We start from the raw sequence: 15,754 nt of genomic DNA, 5'->3' as shown, positions 1-15,754 counted from the left end.
AGTTGGTTTCATTCTTCTGACTCTCTGCTGGAGGTTTATTCCCAGCTGTCAATCATTCCTCTCAGTTATTATAGCGAAGAAAACTGAATATACGCTCACACTACAGATCCGTGTTTGGCTGTTTTGTTCATTAATGAGTTACACGATGCTAATTGTTGCTGTATGTTTGAATCAGTCATGCTGTCAGCGCGCATGATGTGTCCTCAATTCCAGCCGGCACGCTCTTGTGCCATGCTGTCTCTGTGCGTGTGCATGTGTGTGTGTGTGCGTGTGTGTGTCTTCTCCCTCTAGCCTACATCACTGTACCTCCCTCCACTCCTCTCCTCACCCCTCCTCTCCTCCTTCACACATACACACACCAGTCCCACCTCCCTGTACCCAAACTACAGTGAAGCCCATTCAACCGATTCTCCGCAGTGCTGGAAGAGCAGAGTGAAGTAAAGAAGGAGCAGAAGGAGGAGGAGAAAAGAGGGGAGATACGGGGGAACACGAGAAAAAGAGAGAGGGAGATAGAGTGTGTGTGGTGAGAGCAGGAGAGAGGGGAGGAGGAGGAGAGAGGAGATAAGGGGGGAAAACTGCAAATTTGGTGGCCAGGCTTCCCAGTGCGCACACATCTCTCGTCGGCTGCACCGTCCGAGCAGCTCTCCGCTCTGCAGGGTGAGTAAAGCTTCTGCTGCCTGATTTTTTCTTTTTTACCCACCAAACCCTTCATCCCACCCTCATCATCTCACCCCAGCTCACTCCCTCTCGCATCTCGCACTCTTTGGGGCTTGTTGAGGCGCTTCTTTGGCTGCATGCGCACGCCAGGACTTCAGTTTCGGCTGCAGGGAGGAGAAATGACGCTCATGCATGTGACTGTGTGTTGACATGTGATTTTAGGGAGACGGGCATGTTGTGTAATAAAAGAAGAGGAGCCTGAAGTCTGTGTGCTCCCCTCGGTCTGAGGAGGAGAGGAGTGTTTGGTTGACAGTCGCTGATGATGAGTGTGTCTGCACGGCTGTTAGCGGAGGAATGTGCTGTACAGTGATTAGTGTGTGTGGCGCATTTCTCTAACACTGTACAGTCAATATAGAGTCTGGAGAGCAGCAGCTTCGCTCCCAGCGGCGCGTGGAGAAGAGAGGAGGGAGGAGAGGGGAGGGGAGGAGAGGCAAAGTGTGTGTGGATGATGTGATTGTGTCACTACAGTACATATGTGTGTGTGTCAGTGAGAGAAAGAGGAAAGGGAGGAGAGAGCAGAAGTGAGGCAAACATGTGTGAGGGTGAGACGGTGTGCACATTTGTGTGTGTGTGTGTGTGTGTGTGTGTGTGTGTGTGTGTGCTCTAAAAACTCTTGGCTCCTTCTTGGGGAACCCATCCTGTGATACTGTTCCAGCAGACTGCAGCACTTGTTATTGGGTCCATCTTTCCCTCCCTCTATACTTACATACATATGCATAGTGTGTGTGTGTGTGTGTGTGTGTGTGTGTGTGTGTGTGTGTGTGTGTGTTGTAGCAGAGGAAAAAGGGATGAAGAGCTGACAGGAGTGAAAGACGAAGGGAAGCTCCTTGTTTTATTTCCAGTCTGCATTCTGGTAATTAAAGTGAACCAGTGTGAGCCACTGTCTACTCTGTTAGAGACAAAGAAAATCTGCAGAGATGTTCCTCCTGGAAGGAAGAAACAGTGCGGCACATAAACTGTAATATATGGCTGCAACTAACCATTATTATCGTCCGTTACTCTATAATGTACAATCGATTAATCTCTTGATTAATCGATTAGTTGTCTGGTCCATAAAATGTCAGAAAATGGTGAAAAATGCTGATCGTTGTTTTCCAAAGTCCAAGGTGATGCCCTCAAATGTCTTGTTTTTCCCACAACCCAAAGAGATTCAGTTTACTGTCATAAAGGGTTAAAGAACCCTGAAGATATTAACATTTAAAAAGCTGAAATCAGAAAAATTTGACTTTTTTCTTTAAAAAAACTGATTAATCAATTATCAGAATGTTGGCAATTAATGTAATAATCAATTCATTATCAATTAATCTAGCAGCCCAACTGTAAATTATATCACAGTTATATCGACGTGTTACAGTAGACCTTATAACATGAAATATGTGTCTGTGTCTCTCATATGTCTGGTTTCCATCCAAATGTAGTGCAAATAACTAAATTTAATTGACCAAATTTTTAGAAAATTAGCAAAAGAAAATAAGAATGAATTAATGTGTTCACCTACTGTGGTTATGCAATTATTAGGAGTTGGTTGATCAAGATAACCAGAGTGGCAGCAACAAACTTATCGATTAATCTGACAATTAATTTCATGATTAATCAACTAATTGTTTAGTTTATAAGGGTCAAAAAAGTATGAAAAATGATTATCACAATTTCCCTGCTCTCAAACACCTTTTTTTATCCAACCAACTGTCCGAAAAGAAAAATAATTTTCATTTACTATTATTAAAATGACAGCAAAAGGCTGCAAATTCTTATACGTATGAAGCTGGATGCAAATGTTCAACAAAAATGCTTAAAAGTGACTGGAATAATTAATTATCAAAATAGATGGCAGCTAATTTTCTTTCGATTGACTGACTGATTAATCGAATAATTGTTGCGGTTTTAATTAGCAGTAGGTGGTTCTAATTTTGCTGTCTTGTGCCATAATGTTGTTGTCGTAGAAGAGAAGCATCGAGATGACATAGTAAAAGAGCGATGATCAAACATCAAATGATAGAAAGCAATGTAGAAAACACGATGGACATACAACATTTTTTCTCATCGCTCCACACAAATCTGATGTTTTCCTCATCTTTTATCTCTCCAGTAGAGCAGAAGCTTCAGAGCACATTTAAGTCACATGTTTCATTATAATTTTGTCGCTGAATCTGTTTCCATCACACTGTGGTGCATTTTCTTTTTACGGATACAACAAGTTTTCCACCCCAGGGAAGCTTAAAAACTTTCCTGGTTTGCCGACTTTTTACAGGTTTTTTCAGGTTGATCGAGAAGCACTACAGATATATATCACAGTGGAGTAACATGATTTTTAGCTAGTGTGTGAGAGCTTTTATGTCATATGGACGGCAGTGACAGAAAACATTCCTCATGGTTCCAGCTTGTAAATGTTCAAGCAACTGGACATTGAGCTAATGAGCTGTTCTTCCATGATGAGCAGAGTTGGTCTTGGTGTCTTTTCCTCACTGTCATTAAAGATGGTGCAGTTGCATTGATTGTTTGACTGAAACTCTTTACTTTGAAGACATATTTGAATATACCAAACCTTTTGTAACAATGCAAAACTTCCCAACTCTAATTATCACTCATTAATGGTACCTTTCATGACACAAATACAGACTAAACTGACTTTTTTTGGAAAATCCCCTGCTGCACACTGAGTTGAATAATTCTTCTATGACTTTCTAGGTGACTGAATTACTGTGAAACATTTCTAGATCTTTTTTTATGGCTTGTTGTGAATATATTGAGAAAGTTAACCCCAGGTTTGAAGGCCTTGCTGGGAGTGGCCTTGGAAGAAAAGTGCTTGCAGTCAGTATTTCACTTTCAACACCAGTTCCTTTTGAAGAAGCTGTAGAACAGAATAGTTAGCAGGAACAATACTAGCAACCAATCAAAATTGCAATATCCAGTAAGTATTGTTGCAAGAAAATGTGTTTGTTCTGTACAGACTCTTAACAAATGACTAGACCTGCAACGATTTATCGATTATTAAATTCATAGCCAACTATTTTGATAAACAGAATACCTTCGGATTGTGGGCAAAACAAGACATTTGAGGACTTCATCTTTTTTCAAAACTTTCTGAGATTTTACTGACCAAACAATTATTAATTGATAAATTAAGAAAATAACTGATTAATCAACAATGAAAATAATTGTTGCTGGCCTACAAATGACATATCATCATGATTTTAATCTCACTAATCGTATAGCATGATGCAACTGCAATTTTAGTTAGAATAATCACAATATGACTTTAACATGAGTTACAGTCCTGCCCACATCGTTGACAGATGCTCCTTTGGAAATGCTTGGCCACTTGCACTTTACTACAAAGATGTACACAGAAAAACACTTGCTTAGCTTTAACTATAGAACATGTCCAAATACATACTTCAGCCTAAAAGTGTGGGTTTCAGCCCCCCCCAAATCAAAGGACAAGGTATCTTAACACTGCTGACATTTTGCTGCAATCCTCCAACAATCTAAGAAAGAGACTGAAGCCATCTGTGAAGAGAAAACAAAGATCAGTTCTGTTTTTTCTTGACAATAAAAGCTCTCTGCTGTCCCGTTCTTCTGTATCAGCACTGAGGCTTTCTCCTGCTACACCTCATGTTTGATGCCCAGCTACAGTAAATGCACAATGACAACACAAGTACAATTTAGGAGAGCCGTAAACTGAAGCAGAATTAGACAGGGTTGGTTGGGAGAAAATGGGTTTACCTTTAAGACCCATGCTTACAGTGTTGTAGAATATGCCTTGGATTTAATAATTAGTTCCTCTTGAGAATATGAGTGTGAGTATGAGTGTGTTCATGTAAGCTCAAATGGCCTGTGCAGGAGGGTCTGAAGGTCTGGTGTGATGTACAAACATTTAGCTCACTGCAGAGATGTTTACAGACCTGTACACCGGTTGCACAAGACATGAAGTATCATCATGATCAGATGGGGCGTCACTGTCTGAGGTGAAGAGAGATGAATCACTCTCTAACTTCAGTTGTTTAAATGGCTGATTGATGGTGTGAGTCACCATGAAAGACAGGGTCAGTGCTTCATTTCCCACCGGGGGTTACTCGAGGTACTGCAAAGTCCTTGAGATACATTTGTCCAACAGAGAGACAACAGCACGTCTCCACTGTCATGTTAATACCTTGTGACTCTGGATTTCAAGTTTTACAGCAACAGGATTGTATGTTTCGTGACAAATTAAAACCACATGGCTGATGAAACCTTATCAGAGAATTTGAAGAGTTTAATTTGGGCCTATAACCACATTTTAACCAGGATTTTCTTCCGTTTTTAATCTCGTCGAGGTCAAGGAATTCTGGAGCTCACCTCATCAAAGAAAAATCAATTAAAAACTCGCAAGTCTGGCGAAACGTGTTTAAGTTTGACCCAAGCCTGAGCACTATTAAATCCAAATTTAGTTTTTTTCAGTGCAGCTAAAAATACAATAGAAAACTAAACAGGGACACAACCTAATAGATCATATGAGAATAAGTAGTGATTTCAGTTTTTATGTCTCTGAATGAAGAGCAGTGATCCCACTGATGCAATGACAATTGAGTAAAATGAAAGAAACTCTGGACATAATTTGTCTTAAGATAATAGTAATGAGGATACAGCAATGAGAAAGGACTTGTGTTGGCTGCAGGAAGTCTGCAGAGACATACAGCAAAGCAGAAATGGCCGATTGATTGAGTTTGTCCACAGAGATGATGCTGGAAGCTTTTGCTCCGTCTGCAATGTCTTTCACTCCCAGGAGTCTTAAATTACCCATCAGAAAGACAACAACACTGGTATTTCTTTGAAAGCTTAAAGCAAACTGGTGTTTTTACATTTTTATGACAAACAAACTCTTGTGGCTGTGTGACTGTTGGTTCTGAGAAGATGGTGGTTTTAATGCTGCATAACCCTGTACACATTTGGTCGGGAGAGCGTCTGACTCAGACATTAGAGATTGCGCTTTGCATCCCATTTCCCGACTGTCAACACTGATTTCTCATAACCGCAGCCCTCTCCTAACATCGAGCAAGCAGGTTTCAGCCACCTTAAGCAAACCTCAAGTACAAAGGAGGCAGATCAGATCACAGATAGGGCTGCCATTGTGAAGAAATTTTCACTTAATAATCTCACAACACACCTGTTAGAAATTACAATATTCAATATCAGTACTGTTGTGGACTTACTTTGATATTAAATGTCAGAGCTTTAGATCTCTGGCTTACGCTGAACTCTTCACCTTATTTTGAAATGTTCACAAAGTTGGTTCATTATTAAGGTTCGTGCTGTCAGACATCTCAAACACTCTCGCCAACAACTGTAGATGATGTCCACCTTCATGGTAATGTGTTGAACAACAGAATATTCACTTTCATGTCTGTGCACACGAGGGTTGGGCTGATAGATGACACTGATGGCTGACGGTCATTGACCACTGAGCCCTCTACCGTCCCAACATCGTGATTTAAAATCCTTCTGTATTTGAGCCCCTCAGAGTTCCCGCAAGGCAGGAATTTCATTCCGTTTTTTACTTGTGTAAGAGAGGTAAAAAAGCTGTTGTTGTCGGTTTTTGCACTAACGTTACATTTCCATGTCCTGTGTATTATTTCTTTTTAAGCCTGCCCAGTTAGATGAACCCAAGATGGTCGGTTACATCAGTGGCAGCGGCGTTTCTTTTCTGCAGGTCACTGTTAGTGTTGGTCTTACAATCATACTGCTATTGTTTTCATTGCTTCCTCAGTATAGCTACCTGGCTACCTTTGTTACAAGCTAACCAAGTTACAGACATGTGGTGAGAACACGATGTCCCTTTTGAATCCGGCATAGGGATGTTTGTTGGACGCTCACCTGGCAGGGATGTGACAGTTAATCTGCTTGCTCCTTTCAATGGAGATTTTTTCAGCTGAATGAGACGACTGGAGGTTGTGATCAGAGCAACAGTGGTGAACTGGTAAGCAAGTCGACTCTTCTGTTACGGGACGGCTACACCGCCACCCCCCCAAAAAAACAATGATGTCATCGTCCATCTGCAATGTCTCACTGTGAGCATTGTCATATGCTACCTTGGTAGGCAACGCCCAAACCTAGCGCGCATCCCATGACTGTTCAGCGATGCTAGGGCGCTGTATATTTGCCCTTCCAGTGGATTTCAGTCTCTACAACGATATCCAGTTGCACAGAAACCTCACGTCAGGCTGTGATTAACTGACAGCGTTACATGTGAAATCTTACTCCTGCTACTCTGTGCTGCAACTCTGCTGAGGTATGTTGTCAGTTTATAATTGTGGCGTCCGGCGACCAACTAAGTATTGATAACACTCTTAGACAGTGAGGGCCGTGGGCAAGTAATGTGGCTAATTAACATGTGCTGGGACACTCGTCACCACCGCAACAAGCCTTTTGTACTGATTTTGGAAGGCACTGATAATTCCTGACCTGTTCTTTTGTTAAGTTTGAAGGACTTGCTGGAATTAGGGGTTTTAGTACGCTTGAAAAAAAAAATTAGTTCACAGTCCAACTACTTCTAAAGACAAAAGTGTTGGGGGGTTTTTTTCGCTCTGAATGGCCACACTTGAAGGCAGGGCACAAAGCCTCCTTTTGGCTGCATCACACTGCCTTTCCAATCTCTCTCCAAGAGCTGTGTGTTTTGCATCTTTGTTGTCTCAGCACAATTAATCCTGTACAAATGAGGATAAGGGATGGGAACACACTTTCCTACACTCTCTGCTCAGAAGGATTCATGGTGCTGCACATGCAACATAATGCTTATGTGATTTGTATTTGATTTTGCGATTCTACAAATATTGTGATACAATATTACGAGCCATTGGGATTTTTTTAAACACCAGATCATGGGAAAAATTGAATCATACGCTTGTAGAGGCTGTGTTGTTTGAGTCATATTTCCAAAAACAATGCACATCACATGTTGGTTGGTCTTTCTGAGTTTTATTTCAGCATGGCTCAGTTATAAAGATAATAATGACACAACTGTGATGTTGATTTCCACAAGCGTGTTTAGTGTTCAGCCAAAGAACCAAGCTGTTGTTAATTATATAAGAAAAAACTGATTCAGTAATTGTAAATAATAATTATTATAAGAATGAGGTACTAGTGCTGCAGATAAAAGAAAACATGTTTGTTTCATACAGACCCCAATAAATGTCACATCATGATTTTAATCTTTTTTTTTTCTCAGAAAAAATTGTAAAATAGTAATGCAAAACTGCAAAAATGATAATTCCCACTAATCTCAAATCTTGCAAATTTATGCATTTTCTTAAACCAATAGTTGAAAATGTTGCTGATCAATAATAGATTAGTCTTTTTCTCATTTTAAGTTTTGTTTAAACAGTTCTAGCAGCATGAAATAGTACAAAAACATGCATTATCAGTTCATACATTTTTAACCAGGTACATTCTTAACAGTGATTAATTAATGATTAATCATAAACATCCCTTATCCTATTTAAGACAGATCTTCAGAGTGACTGACCATTTCTTTGAGGTAAGCAAGAGTCAAAATCTGGCTTTATTCATCGTGGCCCAGATTCTCCTGTTAGGTCGAGTCCTTTCAGGTTCTATCTGTGTGAATCAGAACCCAAACCAAAGAGAAACCAGCGCAGTCAGAGAAAACAGGCTGTTTTTCTCTGACAAGCAGACATTTTGGAGATGCGAGCTCTCCGCCCAACGGCAGTGATATATTTTCAGTGATTGTATCGTGCACAGTTAAGGTCGATTCCCCCTCTGGCCAAAGCCAAATGTGACCTCAAATTACACAAGATTCAAACTGAGTGAAGGTGAATGAAGACGTGTGTGTGTGTGTGTGTGTGTGTGTGTGTGTGTGTGTGTGTGTGTGTGTGTGTGTGTGTGTGTGTGTGTGAGTGTGTGTGTGTGTGTGTGTGACTGGATGGTGCTGGTGGAGGGTTTTGTGAACGCTGCTCTGCACATACAGGCATGCAGGATGTGTCACACTTAACACTGCCTGCCTGCCAGCCGTGGTGCATGTGAATGTGTGTATGTGTGTGTGACATACAGTATGTGTGCGTGTGGTACAAGGACTTTCCTCCGTTTTTGGGCCAAGGTCTTTCCCTGTGAGCTCCCTTTTTCCTTTTCTTCTCCTCTCCTCTGTTATTCTCCCACTATATCTCTGCTTATCTCTCCCTCTATTTTATCTCCTCAGCACATTAACAGCAGGCCTCCCCTCATTTTCACCAGAGTGTGTGCACGCGTGTGTGTGTGTGTGTTGTTTCTTACCCGCCGCATAAGCTAATTATCTTTATCAGTCCAGCAGTCGTTCTACAGACTACAGGATGAGGGTTTGTTTCCCAAAGCTTTCATCGTCTTAAGTACCGCTTTGAGAAATGAGAGTCTTCTTACGGCTCCCAGAGACGTGAACGTGGTTCAGAGTCGTTCTTGGGAACGTCTCGTCTGGAGAATTTGATGCTATTTTTACAAGATAACTTGTTTTGATATTTTAGATGTAAATGTCCTCTTCCTTCAGTCGTTTTTTCCCTCTGCTTGTCCTCTTTCTCCTCTGTTTCGTCCTCTCTTTCCTCGTTCCTTACTAACTTAACTGCCTTCAGCTCAATTTGATCTATTCTTACTTTCCATAATCCCTTTGACCAGTTCTTATATCTCATAGCATTCACCGCCCTACCACTCACTTCTTTTCCTCCTTCTTTATTCCCTTTTTCAAATTATTCTGGAGTTCCTTCATCCCATAATTTATTGATGGTCAGGTCAGGTCCGTGGAAAGATTGTAGAGAAGCTCAACTAAACTAAAAAAGCTATGACGGTCCCTTTAAAACTTTTAATTTGGTTAACGTTTTGGTTTTCACATTGGACGTACTCTGTCGAAAGCCTGGCGCATCTCATTTGGTCACTAATGGGCAACATGTGGGTTTGGATGAGTCACAAAGGGTGGTGATAAAAACACTGAGTTGTGAATTAGAAAGGTCTGGTACCGTGCTGTAGTCACAGGGAGGTGGTTGGGGTGGATGGCGAACATACAAAGTGCACGACTGTGACACCAGAATCCAGGGATCACATCCAGACTCCTGTATCTGGTTAGGTTTAGGTAACAAAAGCACTTTGGTTGTGGTTAGAGAAAGATTTTTCTGACCTCAACCAACTCTATATTCTGTGCTAGTGCCAGTGCGTATACATAACAATAAACAAGTTAAATACTTTCATTTTTACAATTTTGTAAACCTGGAAAATGAAAATGAATTGATCACCGAGTCTCATTCCCTAAAATGTTGATATTTCACAAACTGGGAATGAGGCTCGATAATCAACTGTCTTTGAGTGTCCAATCCAAAGTGTCTGTAATTTGACACTCACTGGGCTCTGATAGGCCATCATGGAGAGTCTAGTTTTCTCTCAGACCACTTGAATTTCATTATGCTTAATGGTTATTGTGGTACTTTTGCACAATGACACCAACTTTGATAGGAAACGTAATTCAGTTAGCGCTGCATTTCTCCGAAAAACATATTTGCAGTTGTAGATGAGTTGTATATGAATGTAATTTCTAGGAGGCAGGGCTGTGTAGAAGTATCTGACCTCCTTCCCCTCCCCATTCCTTCTCTATTCATCCCCTCCATCCTTCCTTTCATCATCCTGTCCTGCATGACTCCTCTCTTCATCTTGTCTTCCATTCTTCCCATCTTTAAATATCCATCTCCTTTCCTGCCAGTTGGCACGAGCCCCTCGCTGCTGACAGAGGGACATATTGCCTTCTCAACAGAAAACAACCCCCCACCCCCCCTCCCACCTCCAATGCTAGCAAGCTAACCTGGGAACGCCATCTGTGGAGCCCCGCCCGACACCATGGGACGTGTAGTTTCGTGATGCTCAGCAGTTGCTTTGCCCCGCTCCATATTGACCCGTCATTGCTGCAGAGTCTTTCATCTCTGTTTCATCTGATTCACATTTTTTTTTTCTTTCTTTGCCGCTTCTTAATTTTGGGAGCCAAGATTTCAGTCATCTCAGGGTGCCTGTTCTAGCAAGAAGTTTCCTAGAAGTCATAGGTGACATATTTACATATTGATTCATAATGGTGTCTGGGTTTTTGTTTGAGGATGACTTCGCCTCCTTGGAGCAAGATGGGCCGCCGCCAAGATTTAAGAAAGACTCAGGTCAGGAGTCCACAGCCCGCCCACCTGAGAGAATTTTTAAATATCTATTTTTAGTATTAGTCTTTATAAAATTATTTCAGTTTTATTGCACACACTGGTGCTTTAAGTTGTGTAGTATTTTTTATTTTTGATTAACTCATTGAAATGTTTGGTTACAGTATATCTTTGCAGATGTTCCCCAAATTATGTTCTAATTGTTTTTTTTTTAAGTTTTCTCTGCATCACTAGCTCCTTAATCCTGTTGCTGAATACTAAATCCCTTTTAATTTATTTAGCTTTTGCCTTAAATAGTAACATTTAAAACTCAATCAAGTCAATGAGAGGTAGATTTTTTAAAAATCAGCCTATGCAACTGTAAACTCATCTGCATGTCATGAGGGACATGACCTCTGTCTTCAGTGCTGTGTGCAGCTCTGCCCTGCAGAGCCATGATTTGCCCTGATGTTGCTGCATATGAAAGCAGCGATAAGCCAAACTTTTCTGTATTTCTTCGACCAAATTTGAACACATTTTTTTAGCAGAACTGCAAATGAAAACCCATGAAAACTTGCAAGCAACAATCAAAGACTCCTAGAAAATTCACAGGTCTGATTTATTAAGAGAATTTTCAGTTGAGCTCCACCAACTTCAAACCAGTGAGAAGAGCAGAGCAAAAAAGAAATACAGGACTTGTTCTAATTTTATCAGAAATTAGTGTGTTCAATTAAAATCACACTGCTCATGAGAAACTGATTAACCTTAATCCTATCGACAGGGGTACCCACAAACCCCAGAGGTATACTTTTTGTCATATCTCATATCTGTGCTTTATTCTATCACTCCAACTTTTCATGACTTTGTCAATAAGTTTATTCCGAATGACTTCAAATAAAGTTTGAAAGTTTTTTTTATAACAGACTGAGGTGTCCTTTTTTTATGTAATGACTCATTCACCCATTTTTTAATGTGCCCAAATTCATTACATCCCATATTAATCCCTCTTTATCCCTTCTTTTTTAAAATCTGATTACTAATTAGTTCAGTCCACCTTGTTTTTGTGCTTGATTACAGTTACAATCGTGTCTTTGTTCATTCAGCGAGACGCACAATTACCAACACAAACCCATCACAACAATCACCAATAAAGACGCTCATTGATAGGAGATAAAAAACAGTCTCTCAGACTGTACGGCACAATGGGCTCTTTATTAAGTAAATGGCCTATTTCCGGAAATTAATTCATATGTACAAAGCTCCTGATTAAGGGAACTTATTATCACTCCTACACTGACAACCCTGCTTTAATGCCTTAATTAGCAATGCACACTCATTCATTAAGTTGGACTTCATTGAGGATGCGTCTAAGCTTCCAATAAAATTAAAGAGAATTAATAATGAATTGAAATAAAAAATTTAAATAGCGCTGAGGACTATTGTGTCAAGCCTGTTGCTTTGTAATGAAGAAGCTAGGAAGTGGATTAAAATGAACCCTCGGTGGTGTTCGTTTTTACTTTTGGAAAGGGGCCACAGTATGATAATAACGCTTCAGGTCTTTGATTATGTAAAGTCGTTTAATGTGCTATTTTAAAGTCAGCTAACAGAGAAAATGGACAAATATTCAATACAAGATGACAGGCAACAGCAAGAATAAGGATAAATCAAATTAAATCAGTGACAGTGAGCATTTTTTTCTGCCCTTGAGCAAGAAAAATAAGCGCTGTGATCTACGGGACATGCAGCTCTGCCGCTGACACTGACCCCTGACCTCCACTTCCATCCAGAGGGGAAACTCGCCGTCAGAACAAGAGCCCATCACAGAAATAAGTGTGTAAATAACAGATGTTTACTTCTAAAAATATGTGGTACAGCAGCAGTCTCTTGTGTTAAAGTCAGCAGCTTTGTTGACCCAACTTTCTGCTCCTTCAGAGGTTTCGTGGTGCTGTAACAGCATCATGCCACTTCCTCTGTTTCTCCTCAACAGTCAGTAGTCACATGACTTCAAAAGACACTTGCTGAAGGTAAACAGGTCTTTTAACCGTTTGAACAAACAAGGGCAGTGTCAACATCGCACAGAATCTGGGTCAAGAAAATATCAAGAGATTTTGAAAGCTGATGCCATTCCATCTAAAATAGCCAACAGCACATGGCTTTGTTTTTTTGTTTTAAACAAAAACAGACTAATGTGCAAAATGCCCAAAAAAAAACCAAAGGAGTATCAAGAGGAAGACAGAGAAGGTGAATGAGTGACAGAGAGTGTTTGGTCAGAGAGAGAAGAGAATCAGGGCTGTTGGGTGTAGTGAAGGATTTCAGCACCACAGCGGTGGACAGCTCCTCAGCATGCTGCTCACTGCTGGACTGACCTCCATTTTCTACAGTGACGTAAACATGTGAACATAACAAATCCCTCAACATGAATTAGGAAAATCCTAATTGTGCAAAAGAAATATGTATCTTAAAGGGAAATTTGATATTTTTAAACCTGGACCTTATTTCTTTTTAACATATTTTGGAAGCTAAATGACAAAAGTGCAAACAGTTTTGGAAGTGGTCCAATAGATCAGTTATTCTCAGAGACTGGGTCATGACCTACAGGTTGGTCACAGCCAAATAATTTGGTTGGAAATTTAAAATTTCTGTCTGCAGTACATGTACATGCATTATAAAGCATTTAAAATGTATGTTTACTGATGACAGGAAAAACCAAACTGTTAATTCCACCTAAATGCACTCATTTTGTCTCATTTATAAAGCAGGGTAAAATGTTTTGTATTGTTTGCTAAAAGCATGTATTTCTCATTTTTAAAATATTTAACATGTGCACATGTTTTCAATAACAGACATCAAGATAATATAAGGTGATGCAGTAAAAATGGAGTCAGGAAAGTTAAGTTAGGCACAAATTAAGTCTTCCCAAGATTTATTGATTGAGATTAAGGCATGATGATTTTTTTATTGTTTTAAAAGTGGATCACCAGAAAAAAAATAGTTTAGGAAACACTGATAGATCGCCTCAGCCAGCTGCCACCAAACAGGCTGCAGTGGCTTCAACATAAATCTTGGGGGCAAATGCACCTGTCAAAACTACATCCAGTAAAAGTGCTTGGTGTTGCTACTGACTCAAATTGTTATTCTAAGTGACTGACAGGATTGTGTTAAGCAGGCACGTCCAAACTATTCCATGAAGGGCCATGTGGCTGCAGGTTTTCATTCCTACCAAGCCGGAGCACACCAGGCTCGACTCATTTAATCAGCTGATTTCAGTCATCAAACAGCTGATTAGTCGAATCAGACGTGCTGTTAATCGGTTGGAACAAAAGTCTGCAGCCATTCGGCCCTTTATGGAAAACTCTGGACACACCGGATGTAAAGGATCCCTAGAGATAGGTCTTTTTGTTTAAGAGTGAGATCCTTTTTGTTCAACCAGAAACAACTGTTACACCACTCTCTTCAAAACTGCTGCCTTGATGACTGATTAGTTTGTGTTATCATAAGACTTTGGTGGTTTAACACGTGTCAACATGTGTGACGGTGGTGTTTATTAGTAGTTTTTGTACCTGTTAGCACATTGCTGGGCGATATAACCTCAAATTTATGTCATCATACTTTTTTGTGTTTGTTACGAAGATGGTAACCAAGTACAACAGGTGAACCTGCAAAATAAACACTGAAGAAACTTTCAGCTTCCAGGTTTGAAGTCAGTATCGATCAATCCAAAACCATTCTTTCTAATGACCCCCGTTAAGAAAGCAGTAAAGTGTAAACTTAAGTTAATAATACTCCTTCCAAAACTTCCTCCCTCTCTCAAGGTCTTCGTCCTCCCATTCTCTCTCCCCTTCTTCCTTCCTTCCTGTATAACCTTGCCTCCTACCATCCATCCTCTTTCCTTTCTACACCTCCTCACCCACGCTTCCTTCATCCTGCCCCCCCACTGTTCTCCTCTCCTTCCTTTCTTCCTTTCCTCCACTCCATCTTCCTTCCTCCTCCCATCACCGTTTCTCTTCTCATCTCCCGTCAAACTGTTTTTCCATCTCACTCCTTCTCCACTTTCTCATCTCTCTCCTTCCTAATCCTTCATCGTGAGCGTTCACCTTCTCTCCTCCTCTACTTTCTCTTCCCAGCTTCCCTCGCTCCTTCTTCCCCACATCATTACCTCTGACTGTTTGTTCCTAAGCACCAGTGCTCCATTCATCTGTAATTCATTACATCGCCTCTGCTCCGGGATTCTCCCAGCACACACACACAGTTAGTTAGCGGCTGATGCGACCTGGGAATTGCAGTTATATTCTCAAGGCTTAAACTACAAAGAGAACCTCATCCCAGCCCATTTGTTGTGAGCTATCTCAGCAAACACAGGCCTGGTTCAGTTCTGTGTGTGTGTGCGTGTGTGTGTGTGAGAGAGAGCTCTCTATAATATTTGGTGCACTGACCCATTACAGCAGTTCTTGTCCTCCAAACCCACATTTTCTTCAGGTTTCCGTCTCTCAACGCTTTTAAAGTCACAGTTCAAGAATGACAAATATAAACATGACTAAAATTATCTTTGGTGTTTGTAGATGCAGATGTAACAGAAGACCAACATATTTTTACAGTTAACATGATTCCACACATGTAGAAAAGATTTATGTCAGGGTCGGCCAAACAACTTAATTTTCTGAGAAACTGACAGTGACCTTTGAAATTAACAGTAAAAAAATTTAAATGCCAAAGAGGTAATGTTTAAATTACTTTAGAAAATATTAGGACTAATAAACATTGTGTATATTTGAGACTTTTTAAAACTTTGTTTAACAGCCTGGCTGCAGAAACAGAAATTACAGCATGCCCACAAAAGTCTGTAGTTTGACACGAGTTTGTGTTCAATACATCATCAAATACATCAGTAAAGGCACTTCAATTTCCATTAATTATTT

General features: G+C 40.4%; 1 protein-coding gene across 1 annotated transcript in view; it reads left to right on the top strand.

Moving 5' to 3' along the window:
* The first annotated feature begins 448 nt into the window (after positions 1-448).
* cacng7a (calcium channel, voltage-dependent, gamma subunit 7a) overlaps positions 449-15,754 on the top strand; it is a 46,829-nt gene continuing 31,523 nt past the window's right edge. Inside the window, exon 1 of the mRNA XM_084739082.1 lies at positions 449-657. The gene's annotated coding sequence lies outside the window, so the exon portion shown is untranslated. The remainder of the gene's footprint in view (positions 658-15,754) is intronic.

Source organism: Lutjanus erythropterus, chromosome 16, assembly GCF_056507025.1.
Source record: "Lutjanus erythropterus isolate fLutEry1 chromosome 16, fLutEry1.hap2, whole genome shotgun sequence".
NCBI classification, from domain to species: domain Eukaryota; kingdom Metazoa; phylum Chordata; class Actinopteri; order Lutjaniformes; family Lutjanidae; genus Lutjanus; species Lutjanus erythropterus.
This window is presented reverse-complemented; position numbering and strand designations above follow the sequence as displayed.